This window comes from Limulus polyphemus, unplaced genomic scaffold, assembly GCF_000517525.1.
Source record: "Limulus polyphemus unplaced genomic scaffold, Limulus_polyphemus-2.1.2 Scaffold230, whole genome shotgun sequence".
In the NCBI taxonomy this organism is placed as follows: Eukaryota; Metazoa; Arthropoda; class Merostomata; order Xiphosura; family Limulidae; genus Limulus; species Limulus polyphemus.
In genome coordinates this window covers 388,157-394,820 of record NW_013665840.1, presented here as the reverse complement: position 1 = coordinate 394,820, position 6,664 = coordinate 388,157, and positions in this window count along the sequence as shown.

Here is a 6,664-nt window from a genome sequence, read left to right as displayed (position 1 = left end):
AGAAGGTGTAGAGGTGTTTTGTTAATTTTATTTCAGTGTGTGTGATTATCAGAAGATAGTTTTAACTTTCATGTTTTTTTGTAATATTCTGAAGCTGTTTCGTTTAGTACTGTAGTGTACTTATCCGGGCGTATAAAACATGTTTTAGGTCTGTATATTACACTACAGTATGTAGATACTGCACTGTGTAACTTAACTGGGCTATACTAATTTACTGTACTATACTATAGTATAGTAGTAACACTGTTAATACTATTACTGCAGTAATTTTTAGTATAATGTGTGTTACTGTCAATGACAGCTTCAGAAGAGTAAGAAAAGCAAGAGAATCCGTGAATCAAATTTTCAGTATTGAAAATCATTATCCAACTCGTACTGCGATTCGTCCGTGCGTGGGTGTGTGTGTATGTACTAACGCTGTTCAGTTTCATACTCAGACTCTCAGAAAAATTCGCGAGACGTCAACTTCAAGAGCAGACGGTGAGGGAAATCTCCCGCGTTTGTGGGTCTTTTACTGTTAATTTGTAATTTAGTTTTACGTATTATTGTTTTTTGTTAAATAAATTGCTTTATAAATATTGAGACAGAAATACTGTGTGATAAAAAGAAAAGTTTCAACTTTTTTTTTACTAAAATAGTGGTCAATACTAAATAAATATTTTTTGAGACTTGTAAGTGTAACATGATTTGATAACTGACAAAAATAAAATATGTAACGCTTTTCCATATTAACAATTTCAACTGTTACTATCCCATCACGTTCTCAAGTTCAGTGTTGTTAAGTTGTAAAGTAGTAAAAAAACTTAAGAAAAATAAACTACGTGGAGAAAATGTGTGTTTCATCATGCACGTATGCAGGGGGGTTCTGCTGAACCTCTTTGTGATGTAAAAAAAAATTATGCGTATATAATTAAACTTATAGCGCAACTGCTTATAGTATTTAATGTTTTCTACATAGTCTACATTCTTCTGATGAAGCATTAGCATTTTTTGGCTTGAAATAGCCACAGACCCCATAGCATTAGCATGCTGATTGTGCTTTGCATATTTGTTGGCTTTTGATCTCACAAATTAGATCCTGTGCTTTTATATTTTACTTTGTTTGGTCAGATTTTAAGTTTGATATTGTGATTTTTAAAGTTTGGGATATTTTTTGTATTACTGTTGCCATATATAAATTTTAAAACCTTTTACAATTATAATTATACATGATAGCTAAATTACAGTTGCAATTCTTAATAAATTATTTATTTTTAATATGTAAAATTTAGTTTTGCTTTTGGGCAGACATTAGTCTTACTGTTGTAGTACTTTTATTGTAGTGTAGCCGTGCTATATATTACAAATGTTTATTTAATGATAAGTAGAAAATCTCTTGACAGTTTATCTATTTGATCAGTAATATATCTGACTCAACAGTAGTAGAAATGATAAGGCACTTTGTAGGAATCATATCCAGCATTTAGTCTTTTTTTACTGGAAATCTACAGGAATACAGAGGTGTATGCTGATCTATAATTGGATAACATCCAAACAAGTTATAATTGGTTTTGTCAGTAGAGTTTGAAGATTTTTTAACCTAATTCAGACAGTGGCCGAGGCATTGTTGTAGTATGTTACCTATGGAACATTGGCCATTCCTGAAGTTTTAGTAAAACTTGTGAGGAACTGCTGAGACAACGACCCAGAATCTCTGAGTGTTTGTTCTTGTTAAGATGGAAACAAAGTCAGGTTCGGAGCTAACTTGCAAATGTAAAGTATCAAAATGTTTGAGGTGTAGCAGATATGGATGTGATAACGATAGTACACCAGTTGCTCAAAAAGTTAACCATAAAAAAATCGAGAGAAGCTTCAGCAGAGGAGGTGTTGTCAAGAGCCCAAAGAGAAGTACATCTGTATACAGGAGCACTAAACTTACTCTCAAATGTTGATGAGAACAGAAAGAGGAGAAATATTCAATATCCGGAAACGAACAGAGAATACGAAGACTTTTTCTGAGTGAAGTGCAAGAATTTTACAAGGATAAGAGGAATATTAAAATAATGGTCCACTTTAGTAATAGAGAAACACTTTAATAAAATCTTGTGTATGAAAGAAAACAGTGAGGTAAAATGATTCTGTATTATGCCCTACATAGTTATCCACTTTACTCTTGGCTTTGGGATTTCTGGATCTAATGGGATATCCAGCCACCTATCCAAATAGTTGTATTTTCTGCTGTTGAATCAGAGATTGTTTGTTAAAAATGTATCTATATTTTATTAATCAATTTTCTTGTATTCAACATTTATATTTTTTGCAGAAATTTCTGTAGTAAGCAATAATTTGTCATACATTACTCTATAAAGTGGTACAGTAAATTGGTCAGTAATATCTGTAATCAAGGTTTCATATGTAATGATGACAACAGTGTTTAGATAATGGATATTATTAAAGGCTAACCTAAAGCTGAGCAAAGATTGATATCAATATGTTACAAGTTAGCAATTGAATTTTTTTTCTACTTCTTCTACACAGAAAAAAGTATAGTAAAGAAAATTCTATAAAAGCTCAAGTTTGTCAGTTAATTTTCTAGAATTTTTTCAGGTTTAAAAGTTCAATGGAAAAAATAGTTTGGTAGAAATTCTTTGAATATTTTATAGGGTTACTATGTATAATGCATAAATTTCACCAACAAAAGCTAATTATATACTTTTATTTTGGGCACAGAAAAACCAGTTTGAAACAACAGAAACATTCAGAAGATTTGGTCACCAGCATAAACCAAAAGATGTCCTTTTTAACAGAGCCTAGTCAAGTGTTTACCACATTTTGTTTAGGACTGAATTTAGTTCTAGCCATTGTAATTGTGTTACTTAATAAGTGGGTTTATGTTCACATACATTTTCCCAATGTAACAATGACTTTTTCACACTTTGTCATGACTTTTATTGGTTTATTTATTTGCCAAAGTTTCAATATTTTCCATGTAAAAAGGCTCCCAATTTTTAAAATGTTGCCATTAGCTTTTACATTTTGTGGATTTGTAGTATTCACAAACCTCTCTCTTGGATATAATACTGTTGGAACATACCAAATAATCAAAACAATGACAATGCCATGTATCATGGTTATTCAGAGCTACTGGTATGGACGATCATTTTTACTGAAAATTAAAATGACCTTGGTAAGTGCAAGAACTTTTTTCATCATAATAACTAAAGATTATTCCATTTTTGGTTTTAAGAACAAATATTGCTTAAGCTTTTGGGTTATTTTGTGGGTTTTTGCTTGTCATTGTTATGGCCTGTGATGCAAAATCATTTTATAGTGGCTTTAGGATGTTATAATATTCATACAACTTAAGATAATAAAAAAGTTAATGACTAATGTTAATGTAGCCATAATTCTTTAGTTATTGGTAAATTAAGAAGGATGTGAAAAATAATTTGAGGAAATTTACACGTGTAAGACAAGTAGGACATAATGTGAAGAAGATTACATTTGTTCATGTAATATAATTTATGAACAACAAGGATCCATTTGTTCCTACAAGGTTATATTCATACAACCACCCTTGAGAAAACTAGAAATTTAAACCAACCTTTTACTTTTTATGAAATAACTGATTTCCTTTTTAATTTCTGGTCTTCACTACAGCCATCAGCAACTCATTCCATAAGCCAATTACTCTGTTAGACAACTAAAGTTTTTAACTGGAGCCTAACATGTCTTATTCCAAATCTTAAACTAGTGCTCTTTCCAGAGTACAGCACAAAAAAATCAAAAACTTTGATCCTGTTGATCCCAAAGATAATCTTGTAAATTTCAGGGAGGTCACATCTTGTTCTTGTTGAAGGAGTTTAAGAGGAGATGGGATGAGTGTTTTATAGATTCATGTTGGAAGGGGATTCTACATGTAGTTATTACTAGATGTAGTTGGAAGTCAGACAGCCTAGATAGTACAAATGGCCATTTGTTATTTCTTGAAAATGAACAGAAATTCAGTTTCTGTTTTGTTTATATTTTCTGATTATTAGTACTGAAAATCTGAGTACTACTTTTAACATTCATAAAGTTGCTTAATGAATTACCATCATGCCATTTAAACTACAGTTTTGAAAGTTTTTTATGAATACACCTTAGAAAACTTGATGACATTAAAGTACTTATAGACAAAACATTTTTTGAATTATGGGTTAGCATTGATCTAGTCCTAATCTAAATCTCCTGAGCTTATCTGACCATTTAAAGTATAGTTGAGATTGCTGCTAAAACAACTGTTGAAGCTGTTACCTCATGAAATTTGTATAAAAACTGGTTTAGGGGAAGAATACAAAAAAAGTGTCAATGAGGGATCATTTTCCATTTAGAAAAACTTGACTGATTAACAGTTTGTTTTTAATTTTTATGTTAATGAGTTGGGTAACTTTGTGGACAGTAATCCTATATTTATTTACATTGTATGTGAATGTGCTTGTCCATGCTAGAGAGACTAAAACTTGCCTGGAATGTCATCCAGGTATGATGAGGGCCCAAGAGTAGGTTTTCAGGGTTGTTGAACCTGATTCTGGCATCAGATTTTGTGTTCCTTCACTCTTCAGAATCCCAGAGATGCCATATTTGAAACACTCACAAACTAACAGGACCAAACTTGACACACATCACACATTCTCAAGTACCATGGGTGGGTGTCCTAAAAAGTTTTTTCTTTTCTGGGTACAGATCCCCCTTGGAGTAACTATAGTCCCAGCTCTCCCATGAATGGGACTAAAACATGCCCCAAGAGGTCACCCAGACATGATGGAGATTTATTAACTGTGTATAGGATAATTGAACCCAAATTTGGCATCACATTTTGTGTTTATAGCCCCCTTTAGGATCCTGGAAGCACTATGTTTGGAACACTCCAAAGCTAGTGGGACCAAACATGATATGTGTGCTTAGTTACCATGTTTTTACCAAGTTTGTTTTGAAGATTTCTCACTTTGGATAGCTACAGAAGTAACTGGGAATAATGGAGGAGCTTAATCAGAGCCTCTGTAAATTCTCAGGGAGGCCTTTGAACCCTGCAGTGCAGTGTTGGTATATTATGCTAGTATGTTTAAATTTGCTATGATACTAATATTCTGAGAAAAACTGATTATATTGAAAATGTTTCTTTTATCTAAAAGAACCTTGGCATTCATAGTGAGTGGCCCAGTATTTTTTAGTAAGTGTTAAGTTATGCTTGTAAGGTATGGAAATTTGGAAGTATTGGATGTCTTTTTTGTGAAAACTTGTTGTGGAAAACGAGGATTTAGGTGTGGTAAAACCCTAGAACTTTCTACTAAGTCTTTAGGTGTGGTAGAAAAGAATCATGGAGAAAAATGGCTTTTGTGACAATGACACCAGTAATAATGCACAGTGAGAAAAATGACTCCCCAAAAGGAAAAAAAGAATCAGCAAAATAGCATGTTTATGATTTTTATGTAATAAAATTTTTCACACACAGAATTTCTGTAGCTGCCTTTAGTACCAGTGTTATTTTACATTTCTTTACCATTTTTTTTGCACTTTGTAATTTTATCATTATTACTAGACTGTTGTAATTTTTACTGTACCATTTAATTAACATAAATTTTTTTATTGGTGCCATTATTGCTAGTGTCATTTTTATTGATGCCATTATTACTAGTATCTTTTGATTGATGCCATTATTACTAATGTGATTTTTATTGGCACCATTATTACTATTGTAATTTTTATTAGTGCTAGTGTCTGTTGATTGATGCCATTAATACTAGTGTAATTTTTACTAGTGCCATTATTAATAGTGTCTGTTGATTAATGTTGTTACTAGTCATTTTTATTGGTGTCGTTATTGCGAATGTCATTTTTATATGTGCCAGTATTACTAGTGCCATTTCTTTCCACTGTATTCTTGCTGATGCTATTTTTACAAGACATCAGTAAAATGAGTAAATAAAATTTTTGGCTGTTTAATATAATTTTAAATTTCAGAACAAGAAGGTTATTATAGCTTTATATAAAGCTCTGATGAGTAGTAGTGTGTGTAGTTTTTAGCTCTTTTTACTACTGGTAATATATCAGTTTATTGGAAAGAGTTTAGAGATAGATAACTAGAATGATACCTGGTTTCAGTAATTTAAGCTATAAAGAGAGAGGCTGAAAGTTTTGACTTGCTTTCTCTGGAGTGTAGGAGAAGCAAGAAGAACTTGGTTCAGATGCTAAAGATTCTATATGGATTTTGAAAGTGCAAAAATGTGTTTTTGTTTGAGTGGTTAAATGGTAGAATTGGAAATACAAACTTGAATGGTGTAGTTTAATACTTTCACTGCATAATTTGAATATATCCGAATAAACTTTTATACCCACTGACTGCTAAATTCGGACTTACCCAATAGCTATCAAAAAGGTTTCTCTCTGTTGCGACATGCGGGAATATCTCCCTGTACTTGAAACAAACACCAAACCTGCAATCTGTGTTCTATGCTGTGAACCCCGAACCTGGATGTTTATTCACATAATAATATAAGAACACAATATCTTATATAGCAATTTGTGAAAAACCACAGTAAATGGAACAAACTGTCAGAAGTCTGATATTAGAGAAACTAGTTTTGACGCATCTTTTTCTATTAATTTTGCTTCAATATACCTCTTTTTTCTCAATTTGATTAAA